The following is a 12,786-nucleotide window of genomic DNA, read 5'->3' as shown; positions in this document are numbered from 1 at the left end:
TTCTGCCCAGATGTTCCGGCAAGAGAGACAGCTGCGAGGCTTGCGGTTTTGAGGGCCCATCCAAACGGCTGAGGAGAGTCACCTGATGGAGCAAGTGGCGAAGGGCGCGCAGTCACAGGGCATGATCGCTCTCAGCCTCCGAATGCCCCTTCTCCCTCAACTGCGGGTGTTACGGGAGTTCGTGGCGGATTTTAGAGTCGGGGTATCCCGGCTCTTATCGCCGGGCGCTCCCGCCGTTATCGGCATGAGAAAACCGATAACGGAAAAGGGGAGCGGCGGTATTGTCTGTTACAGCTGTGGTGAGGAGGGACACTTCAGGCGAGAGTGTGAAGGACGGGAAAACCTTTGGAAAGTGAGCCCACCGTTACTTAAGCAGAGAGAGAAGTTGGAAAACTTCAGAGAGAGGGAATGGCCTGGAGTCCGGGGGGGGGGGGGGGGGGGGTCACGTTTCAATCAACATATCAGGGAAGATACTAAAGTGTAAAACCTAATAGTCCCGAGGGCTTGGTGGAGAAAGGCCTTGCTCCGGTGTATCCCTACGGATCGAGGGTATTTATGCTCGACACAGGTTCTCGGCTTATTCTGCTGTACAGATCCTTCCGCAACAGGTATTTGACGGATCGGCCATTGACGCCACTCAGTGCGCTGGAGACCGGGAGCCTTGGCACTGATGACTAACCGGACTTGTCGTTGAAGCTGGAGTTTCCTGAGGCAGATGAGGTCCTCGGTACGTTAGAGCTGGTCCGTCCGGACCCGGTCGGGAAGGGCGAAGCTTCCAATCCCGTGGGGATGAATATTCCAGCTGTGAGGAGGCTAGTGGGAGCCCTGCAAGGTGAAGGTTGGAGAGAGCTGTCAGAAAACATTGTCCGTTCACCCTTTGTTCAGGTGTGGCCCGAGCGCATCGCGTTACGGTCAAGGGGAGTAGCTGGAGCGACGGGAAACCCCAAATTTGCCGGAACGCCTGAGGCCGATGCCCTCTCGGTGTCTGCTCCGGATGACCACGAAGGCTTACCTGCTGGGGTATTGGTGAGGCCCGAACTGCAGAAGCCGCTGGTTATACAGGTGAACATGATGACAGCGAGAGTCAGGAAGACCGCGGAGAGGGAGGTCACTCTCAGGCGGGGAAAGCCCCTTCCTTCCCGGTGACAGTAATGCCTAGCGTTCCTGCGAGACCCTCTCCTGGAAAGGGAAAAGTTGACAGCTAAGTCATTGAACTTTGGGGACTTCCCGGTACCTGGAGGTTGAAAGGGGAGACGTTGTGGCGAGTTTGATGCGGGTTGTTCCAAGAGCACTCGCCACACCTTCCGGGTGACAGAGGATACCCCGTTCACAGAAAGGTCTCGGCGACTGGAGGACGTTCGGCAGCATCTGCGGAAGCTGGGATCGTCACTGAGTCCAGGAGCGTCCTCCGTAGTGGTGGCGAGGAAGAAGAATGGGAAGGTGTTAACTAGCGGACTCTGAACCGACGTACAGTCCCCGACATTGCCTACGAAGGCCGCTCCGTCATGCCGTCTGCAGAGTGCGGGGCCGCTTGGTCTGGTGTGTGTGTGTGTGTGTGTGTGTGTGTGTGTGTGTGTGTGTGTGTGTGTGTGTGTGTGTGTGTGTGTGTGTGTGTGTGTGTGTGTGTGTGTGTGTGTGTGTGTGTGTGTGCGCACGCTTGGAGTGGAGAAGTCGCGGCCTAGACCTTATCACCCTCAGGGTGATCCCCAGCCTGAGAGGTTCAACCGGACATTGGGACATGCTCTGAGCCCTGGAGATCAGGAAGAAGAACAAACTGAGTCAGCATATTGGGCGTCTGGTCCTCTGCTATAACTGTACACAGAATGAAGCTACTGGACACTGGTCATATTATTCAATGTTTGAGCTCGAAGCAAGGTTGCCTGTTGACTTTTAGCGTGAGATTGTTGGGGAAGATTTGCCACAGAAGACCTATCTTAAGTATGTGTCTGACATGAGGAGGGAATTGAAGAAGGCTTATGGACTAGCAGAGGTCTCTGTTACCAAGCAGAATCAAGAGGAAAGATGATCAAGAGATTAGGTTCTCCCAAACATGCCTGGAGACAGAGTTCTCTTAAAGAATTTGGGGCGACCAGGGAAACATAAGTTGGTTAACTGCTGGGTGTCTGCATCTGACATAGTGGAGAGTCAGATGCCAAATGTACCAGTCTTCCGGGTGAAGCCAGATTATGTGAACGGACCTGTCAAGATTCTCCATCGGAACCACCTTCTACCTCTGGGACAAGAGCTGCGTGTTGACCCAGAGCCTGACGTGGGCCCTAACCTAGTCAGCGGACCCTGCAGTGACGTGGACCCTAACCTAGTCAGCGGACCCTGCAGTGACGTGGACCCTAACCTAGTCAGCGGACCCTGCAGTGACGTGGGCCCTAACCTAGTCAGCGGACCCTGCAGTGACGTGGGCCCTAACCTAGTCAGCGGACCCTGTAGTGACGTGGACCCTAACCTAGTCAGCGGACCCTGCAGTGACGTGGACCCTAACCTAGTCAGCGGACCCTGCAGTGACGTGGACCCTAACCTAGTCAGCGGACCCTGCAGTGACGTGGGCCCTAACCTAGTCAGCGGACCCTGCAGTGACGTGGACCCTAACCTAGTCAGCGGACCCTGCAGTGACGTGGGAGAACACAAGGACACGCAGTGGAAAGGCCTGGAAGACTCAGAGGATGAAGATATGGGAGTATGGTATCTGCTACCCTACGCAAACTCCCCAGTGATTGAAGAGATTCCCAAACCTTGCCACTCCGATGCAGATGAAATGGGGAGGGGGGATTAGCAGTGGACAGGCAGGCCTGCAGCTGAATGACGAAGGGAGACTGGGCTCTGAAGTAACTGGGAATGAAGCTGAGCTCAGCCAAGTGGCAGAGGGACCTGAGTTGATGGAAGGCACGAGTAATGGACAGGGGGAGACCTCCCCATGTGGACAGGAAAGATCCCAGAGAGTGTCAGACACTGAAGGAGTAGATGACAGGGTAAGGAGGTCTCAAAGAGTCAGGAAACCCCCAGACAGGCTGGCCGATGTCACACCAGGGGAACAGAGTTGTACACCTACTCCACTAGTGAGATACGTCAACAACCATTTACAAATGCATCGGAGGTTCTGATGTCACAAAGTTCCTTTGAAAACTGTGCTATTAATTTTGGTGGGAGAGGAAAAGAGAGGACACGGGAGAGAACCGATCGTAGGATTCGATCGGTGGGGAAACGCGATTCGATGGAGCCCAGGCATGGAGGCCTGCCGAGGATCAGAGAATATGGCTTTGGGAAGATTTGAGGTCCAACCTCTGCACATTTGACTGCTTAAATGAGCTCTCCCTACACTGTACATAAAGTGTTCCCATCTCCGCACTGTACACAGTGTTCCTCCCCTACATCGTATAAAGGGTGTTCCATCCCATGCACAATTACACAGTGAGTTCCCTCTCCTATGCTGTGCAAGAGTGCTCCCTCCTCTATACATAGAGTTATCCCCCTACACTGTGCCTAGCGTGCTCCTCTACACTGTACACAGAGTGCTCCCTCCCCTACGCTGTACACAGAGTGCTCCCTCCCCTACGCTGTACACAGAGTGCTCCCTCCACTACGCTGTACCATGTTCCTCCCTTACGCAGTACACAATGCGTTTGCCACCTTGCCTGTATGCAGAGAGTGTCCTTTCCAGTGCTGCACACAGATGCCTGTTTTGTCAGTTCCACACGCTGAGCACCTCCGTCAATACACGTGAGAATAGTTTCCTCTAACACACGCTGAGCAGCTTCCTCATGATTAGTTCTTCTTCACTACAGAACTGGAAGCAAAACGGTTAAAGTTAGTCGCAATCCAGAGAGCTGAATTATTCATCTGAAGACATGTGTTCAAATCCCAGTGCGGAAGCCAGAGAGTTTAATGTAGTTAATTAACCAATCTGTGATGGTGATCGTGAAATTACTTGATTCTTGTGAATTACCATCTGGTTCATTAGAGTCTTTTGGAGAAGGAAGCCTACGGTCCCTGCTCATTCAGTCTCAGGCCCTGTCCCTCACCGTCACCCCACCTCCTGAAGTGGATCACAAGCCACGGGTGGATAAACACTCTGCCCTTCCCTGAGATGCCCCGCCCAATGGAAGAATAAATAAGGCTATCCAGATACGTGACCCAAACAAAATGAGAGGTCTCGACAAGGAACAGGTAACCCTGCTGAGTTTGGGGCTCAGACCCAAGGAGAAACACTGGTGGGAACCCACCCCCCGCCCCCAGGTCAGAGATCTTACACCAGCAGCCCCTATACCTGCAGCTGTGTGTGTCACAACCACAGGTACGGCTGCACAGCAGATCCGACAAATGCGCTGGTGAATATGCTCGTGTCAGCTAATTATTATTTCATCGTGACGGTACTTAACTCCGTTCTTTTTGTCGTAGCACTTGTTGAGTTAGATAGAGCTCTTATAGATAGCAGGGTCAAGGAATAGGGGGAGAGGGCAGGAACGGGGTACTGATTGTGTATGATCAGCCATGATCACAGTGAATGGCAGTGCTGGCTAGAAGGGCCGAATGGCCTACTCCTGCACCTATTGTCTATTGTCTATTGTTGAGACTTGAGCAAAGCACAGCAACGTCACGCTGCCTGCTTGCATTCGGCCTTGCCCGAGAAATCGGGCTGTCGAGTCAACTCACACTGAAGTCTAGCGGTACTCATTTTATATTTTGTTATCCCTTTCAGCCGCAGTGTCGGCTTCATTTTCCGTTTGAGAGTTAACGGCCCTGTTTGGCCCAGCGTTTCATTGTTTCCTTTTCCCGCTAAACTCTGTTTGCATTAAAGTCTGTGAACTATCGACCCGCTTCAGTGTCTCTCGCTCCGCACTTGGGCCGTGTCTGAACTTGGTGACACTGTGATTCTAAGCGGACCCTGGAGCTTCGGGACGAGGTCCTAACCATCAGGGCTGGGCTCCAACCACAGCTCTGTGCTGCTGCTGCCCACGGGTAGTCAAGGGGCATGGAGCCTTACTTAAGATTACCAGACAGTGACTGGTGTCTCAGGGAACCCACACAGCATATCCTTGCCCCATTAAATTGGCCAACTGGGTGGGGGGGGGGAGAGAGGAGAAGGGGGAGGAAGAGAGAGAGAGAGAGAGAGAGAGAGAGAGAGAGAGAGAGAGAGAGAGAGAGAGAGAGAGGGAGAGAGAGAGAGAGAGAGAGAGAGAGAGAGAGAGAGAGAGAACGAGAACCTGTAAGGACTATGGAGGCTGCAGTTGTAGACCAGAGCAGGTGGGGATGGGAGGAGTGACTCCTCCCTGCTTTCTGCAGGGCTCCAGAGCACCCGCCAAAGTTGGTCTAGCACAGGGAGCAAGTGACCATCCAGGCACAGTCCTCACGCCCTGCCACCAGGGGTCCAGGGACCTAGAGGCACATGGATGACATTGGGTTGTTGTTCGTCTTTATGGCCCCTTCCAGGCACAGGGTGCATCCAGACCTAGATCTGGAGATCCAAGTGACTGGGACCGGATGAAGGGACTTGGCCCGGATCGGCGACTCTCCCTTTCCCTCCATGGATTCTGCCTGACGTCCAGCAACCTTGTGTGTTGCTCCAGGTCCAAGTCTGAGCAACAGCAGCAGCATTTGGAAAATCCAAATCTAACCAATCTGCACGGCTTCCTGAAGGGAAAATCTGGTCTGGCAGATGTTCTCTTTCTGAGGTCCCTTCTGGCAATCGCCCACCTGGCTATTTACCTCAGGAATTGGGCCTCAATCCCCTCATTTAGTTTCCAATCATTCCCAGATTACACTGCTTTCCATCAGCAAATGCAGTATAAAAACCTTGTGATCACAGCAAGGAGCTGCCAGTTTGTTGGTTGACTCTGGTGTGAGTAACCTTGTTTCATGGTTCTTAGGACTGCCGGTTCTAAGTCTAGCATCACTCCTGGATACCGATTCCATGTTTGCTATGTCAAGAACACCTCCTGACTGTCTCTGCACCCTTGTTCTGCACTTGGGTTTGTCCCAAAACACGTCCCTGTGACAGAGGGAACCTCAACTGAGGGGGAAACAAGAGGAACTCACCATTCAAACTGCATCTGTGAGTGGGTGGGAGGGGGATACGAGGAGGGCATGTCCCTTCACAGATGACACCTGCCCCACTAAATTCCTCTAGCAGGTTATGTTTTGCTCCAGAGTCGAGCATCTTGTGTCTCAACTAAACTGAACCAGTATTTGGACTTGACAAAGGTCTTCATCTCAGTGCCTCACAAAAGGGTTAAGCCATAAAAGGGTTAAGTAACACACACACACAAAAGATAGAGGAAAAATCTTTACCAACACCCACAAGAAAAAAATTCCGGTGTTGTATACAGTGACATGCATGTCGTCTGATGATAAATTTTACTTTGAAAATGCTGGAGGAGCTCAGCAGGCTGGGCAGCCTCTGTGGAAAAGAGTCAATTGTCAACGTTTTGGGCTGAGACCCTTCGGCAGGACTGGAGACAAAAGATGAGGAGTCAAAGTAAAAGGGTGGGGAGAGGGGCGGGAGAAACAAGGTGATCGGTGACACCAGGATGGATGAAGTAAGGAGCCTGGTGAAAGAGATCCAGGGCTGGAGAAGGGGGAATCTAACAGGAGAGGACAGAAGGCCTTGGAAGAAAGAAAGGAGGGCAGGGGAGAAGCTCCAGCAGAGATAACATGCTGCCATGGAAAGAGCACAGGCTGACGGGCAGGAAGCAGCAAACAGGAGTGGAGTCATCTTACCATTTGACAACCTGAGACCACAGGAGTCACTGTTGAAACCATGACTGCATACAAAAACTACTGGAGCAAGGAAGCGAAGGTACGTGAGTCAAACTTGCAGACGGCATAAAAATAGACGGCAAGGTGAGCTGTGAATATCATCAAAGTGACTTACAGAGGGTTAAGTGAAAAGGCAAATAAAGTGGGAAAATATGAAGTTGTTCGTTTAGCTAAGAACTACATTACAAGAACAAAGAAGCTTAGTCTGACCTTGGCTGCCACGTTGTAGTCCTACACCATCAAAGATCTTTTATTTGTTCTGTCCATCCCTTTCCCCACTTTTTCTGCTACTTAAGCTAACATTTTTATGCCCTCATGTTCAGTGTTAATGAAGAGTAACCAGGACGTATTGGTTAGTAGGTTAATTGGTCATTGTAAGTTGTCCCATGATTGGGCTAGGATTAAATCGGTGGGTTGCTACTGGCATGGCTCAAAGGGCTGGAAGGGCCTGTTCTGTGCTGTTTCTCTAAATCAGTAACAGGTTTGTCCTGAATAATGCCAGGGTATAGTTCTGGTAGGTGTATCCCTCTCACTGTATAGCACCAGAATATGGCACCAATGACCACAGGACCGTTTATGTAGGGAAAGAGGATGAGCAAGTGTGTTTTTGTCATAACACAGTGGTTCAGATAATCCCCTAGAGTGGCTGCTGAGTAGATGTTGCCTGGGGTGGAAAGTTTCATTTTGGAAGAGACGCTACCTAGGCTAAGTTTGTTTAACCTGGAGTGGAGATCGGGGAGGGACTTGACAGAGATGTACAAAACTATGAAGAGTTCCAAACATGAAACAAAGAGAGTTCCAGGCATGAAGCATTAACTGTTTCCTCTTTCTACAGATGACCATGAAACATAGGTGCAGAATTAGGCCATTTGGCCCATCAAGTCGGCTCTGCCATTCGATCGTGGCTGATTTACTATCCCTCTCAACCCCAATCTCCTGCCTTCTTCTGGTAAGTTGTCTCCAGTTGTACAAGAGCCTGATGACAGGGGGGGGGGGGTAGTAACTCTTCTCGAACCTGGTGGTGTGAATTCCTTCTTCCTGATGACAGTAGCAAGAAGAGAGCACGTCCTGGGTGTTGGAGGATCATCAATAATGATGTGTTCCTGTCGACACTCCTACTCTTACCAGTGACCACAGGACTGTTTATGAGCGAGTGTGTTGTTGTCAAGATATTACACAGGGGTTCTGTGTAGGTCGATCCAGACAATCCTCTGGGGTGGCTGCTGAGCAGATTCATCGGGATGTTGTCAAGGATGGAAAGTTTCACTTTCGGAAGAGAAACTGGATAGGCTAAGTTTGTTTTACTTGAAGCGGAGGAGATTGGCGGTGGGGGGGGGGATCTTGATAGAAGTCTACAAAGCTAAGAGGGGCACATACAGAATAGACTGTGGAAATCTTTATCAACACCCACAAAATGCCCACGAGAAAAAAATCCCAGCTTTGTACGTAGTGATGTGCATTACTCTGATGATAAATTGTACTTTGAGCTTTGAAAATGCCGGAGGAGCTCAGCAGGCCAGGCAGCATCAATGGAAAAGAGTAAAGTGCTGAGACCCTTCTTCAGGACTGGAGAGAAAGCTGAGAAGTCAGAGTGAGTAGGTGGAGGGGGGGGAGGAAGAAGTACGAGCTGGTAGGTGGTAGGTGAAACTGGGAGGGGGAGGGGGTGAAGTAAAGAGCTGGGGAGTTGATCGGTGAAAGTGATAAAAGACTGGAGAAGGGGGAATCTGACGCGAGAGGACAGGCGGCCATGGAAGAAAGGGAAGGGGGAGGAGCACTAGAGCGAGGTGATGGGCAAGAAGAGGTGAGAGAGAGGGGCAACAAGAATGGGGAATGGTGAAGGAGTGGGAGGGGGCAATTACCATAAGTTCGAGAAACCCACGTTCATGCCATCAGGTTGGAGGCTACCCAGACGGAATATAAGGTGTTGTTCCTCCAACCTGAGTGTGGACTCATCCCGGACTGACATTGCAAAATGGGAATGGGGAGTAGAATTGAAATGGGTGGCCTCCTGGAGATCTCGCATTTTCAGGCAGACGGAGTGAAGATGGTCTCCCAATCTACGTCAGGTCTCACTGACATACAGGAGGTCACAACAGGAGTGCCAGATACAGTAGATAACCCCAATAGACTCACAGGTGAAATGTCGCCTCACCTGGAGGGACTGTTTGGGACCCTGAGGGAGGAGGTGTAGCACTTGTTCTGCTTGCAAGGATAAGTGACAGCAGGGAAGTCCGTGGGGAAGGACGAATGGACAAGGGAGTCGTGTAGGGATCGATCTCTGCGGGAAGTGGAAAGGCAGGGGAGGGAAAGATATGCTTGGTGGTGGATTCCCTTTTGAGACAGCAGAGGTTACGGAGAATTATGCGCTGGATGTGGAGGTGTGTTAGGATTGCAGGTGAGGACAAGAGGAACCCTATCCGTGGTGTGGCGGCAGGAGGACGGGGTGAGGGCAGACGTGTGTGAATGGAAGAGACGTGGATGAGGGCAGCATTGATGGTGGAGGAAGGGAAGCCCCTTTCTTTGAAGAAGCAGGGCATGTCAGTTGTTCTGGAATGAAAAGAAAAGCCTCATCCTGAGAGCAGAGGAAGTGGAGAAGCAACGTTTTTTACTGCCGCACAGACCAACCCTGCGCTGAGGAGGAAATTTTTACATGGGCTGAAAATTGCACGGCACTTTAAATGCTTTTTTTTGGGGCAATATACGTACTATGAATATTTAGAATGGAAATTGGAAAATCACATACTTCTGAATTTATTTATTAATTGAAGGAAATGCAGCACAACAAAGAAAATCTTTTTCACATTTCATAAACGTTTTCTCATTTGTTTTTGTTCCAGCTGCATGGCCACCAAGGCTATATGCGCGGGAGCAGTTACTGTGAGGCTGCGCACCAATGCAGCTCAGAGGAAACAATGCCTTCTCCTGTGCTGCACTGTTCTACTTTTGTTTTATTCGAACAATTGTATTCAGCACCTAAGTTACAGGGAAAGGCTGGATAAGTTAGGTCTTTATTCTTTGGAGCGTAGAAGGTTGAGGGGGGACTTGATAGAGGTATTTAAAATAATGAGGGGGATAGATAGAGTTGACGTGGATAGGCTTTTTCCATTGAGAGTAGGGGAGATTCAAACAAGAGGACATGATTTGAGAGTTAGACAGACAAAAAAAAAGTTTAGGGGGCAAAAGTTTAAGGGTAACACGAGGGGGAGTTTCTTTACTCAGAGAGTGGTAGCTGTGTGGAATGAGCTTCCTGTAGAAGTGGTAGAGGCAGGTTCGGTATTGTCATTTAAAGTAAAATTGGATAGGTATATGGACAGGAAAGGAATGGAGGGTTATGGGCTGAGTGTAGGTCGGTGGGACTAGGTGAGTGTAAGTGTTCGGCATGAACTAGAAGGGCCAAGATGGCCTGTTTCCGTGCTGTAATTGTTATATGGTTATACGATGCTGTTTCCTGAACTCAAAAACATTATTAGTTTTCTTCCCAGTTTTTTGACCTGTTCTCATCTTTATCTGGCCTGCCTCTGACAGCTCCCTTCCCTCACTAGATCTCTCCACCTCATGAGATAGACAATGATAAACACCTATAACAAGCCTGCAGCCTCCCACCTTGATCCTGTAATGACTCCCATTTTGTTCTCCCTTTTCTTTGTTGGTTTTGCTCTGAAACTTTCCCACCACAGGGGCCTCCTGATCTGTCCTCTTAGTTCCTCAATCATAGCTTCCTTGACCACATCCCATCTACTTCCACCCTCTCAGCCTCTCCCCTTCTGAATGAAACAAGAATGGAGTTCCATTAGTCCACACCTTGAGCCCCACCAGGTTCCGCTTCAACAGATCGATTCCTTCCACCTCCAGCCAGAGTCCACTTCAAAGTCAAAGTTGAGCTTACTGTCATCTGCATGTTTGCACAGGTGCAATAAAAACCTTAGTTGCAAGAGCATCACAGACACATACATATTGTGCAAAAGTCTTGGGCACATATGTATAGCTAGGGTGCCTAAGACCTTTTTGCATCACTGTGTATCACAGTGCATGAGCGTGCACAGGTCAGTTCCGGTACAGCGCTGGAGTATCGTCCAGGCCCCCACCTTTATTTCAAGGCTCAGGTTGTGTTTGACCATCTCACCCTCTGGACTTGCATGTAATGCCACAGGGCGTTCCACCGGAAGGACAGCAGTGGTTGCCGCTACAATGCCTTGCCGTCCCACAGTCTCCTACCTGCCTCCACCCAGGAGCAGCCCATAGTCCTTTTGCCCTTCCATCCATCACTAGGGACTCCTGCACCCAGGACGTTTCGCTGCTGTCATCAGGAGCCTCAGGACTCACACCATCGGGTTCAGGAACAGTTATCATAAAGTACTCTGCAGGTGCTGGGGTCAGAGCAACACGTACAACACGCTGGAGGAACTCAGCAGGTCGGGCAGCATCCGCGGAAACGAGCAGTCAACATTTCAGTCCTGACGAAGGGTCTCGGCCCGAAATGTTGACTGCTTGTTTCCGCGGATGCTGCCTGACCTGCTGAGTTCATCCAGCGTGTTGTACGTGTTGCTTTGACCACAGTATCTGCAGTGTACTTTGTGATCAGGAACAGTTATTACCTCTCAACCATCAGGCTCTTGAACCAGACAGGATAACTTCACTCGCCCCATCACTGAAATTCCCCACAACCTACGGACTCACTTTCAAGGACTCTTCATCTCATGTTCTCGATATTTATTGCTTAGTATTATTATTATTTCCATTTTTCTTTCTTTTTGTATTTGCACAGTTTGTCATCTTCTACACATTGTTTGTCTGCCCTGTTGGGTGCAGCCTTTCATTGATTCTATTATGGCTATTGGATTTATTGCGTATGCCAACAAGAAAACGAATCTCAGGATTGTATCTGATGATATATATGTACTTTGATAGTAATAAATTTAGTTTGAACTTACTGCTTACCGGGGACTTTGGAGAAAAGGAGTGGACTCTACCCGTGTAATTATCAACCCCACCCCGTAAAAGCCCAGTGTTACAGAGACACCAACGGGAGATCCGAAGACCCCGTCCCCTGGCCCGGGGCAGAAGAATGGCTGTTGACAACCTGTGCCCCAGCGGGGCTGGTGGGCTTAACTAAACCAGCAAACTAGATTCGTCCTGTTCACTCTGCCGTGTCCGGTTATTCTGCGCTGACTCCAGCTGCTCGCCGTGCGCCGGTTGTCTGTGGGAACCCACTCCGTACGCTGCTCACTGCGCCGGGAGACCAAAGTGACGGTGTTCCTGCAGGTACCCGTATATCTGTTTGCGTACGTCGGTGTCTCTGTGTATTTCCTCATTAATTCCATTGTTCTACTGAGAATGTTTGCAAATGAATCTCTCAGTATGTGATGAGAACATACTGTCAGTACTGGGATAATAAATTTACTTTTCAGCTTTGAACTCTTTAGATATCAAAATAAACTTTATTCATAATAAAAGATTATTTATAACGCTAAGCCATGCAGAATCTTTTCATTTCTTAGTTCATAGAGAGTATGTTAAGCGGGCTCAGCCCAAAACGTCGACTGTACTTTTATCCATAGTTACTGCCCGGCCTGCTGAGTTCCTCCAGCATTTTTGGCGTGTTGCTTTGGATTTCCAGCATCTGCAGATTTTCTCTTGTTTGTGTTAAGTAGGTGTTCTGACCAATAGCACCGTTGCCACTCATGTAGACAATGGACAATAGGGTCCATTCGACCCTTTGAGCTAGCACTGCCTTTCAATGTGATCATGGCTGATTATCCACAATCAGTACCCCATTCCTGCCTTCTCCCCTTATCCCTTGACTCCACTATCTTTAAGAGCTCTATCTAACTCTTTCTTGAAAGCATCCAGAGAATTGGCCTCCACTTCCTTCTGAGGCAGAGCATTCCACAGATCCACAACTCTCTGGGTGAAAATTTTTTTCCTGAACTCTGTTCTAAATGGTCTACCCCTTATCCTTAAACTGTGGCCTCTAGTTCTGGACTCCCCCAACATCGGGAACATGCTTCCTGCCTCCAG

Source organism: Hemitrygon akajei, chromosome 31 (assembly GCF_048418815.1).
Source record: "Hemitrygon akajei chromosome 31, sHemAka1.3, whole genome shotgun sequence".
Taxonomy (NCBI): domain Eukaryota; kingdom Metazoa; phylum Chordata; class Chondrichthyes; order Myliobatiformes; family Dasyatidae; genus Hemitrygon; species Hemitrygon akajei.
This window is presented reverse-complemented; position numbering follows the sequence as displayed.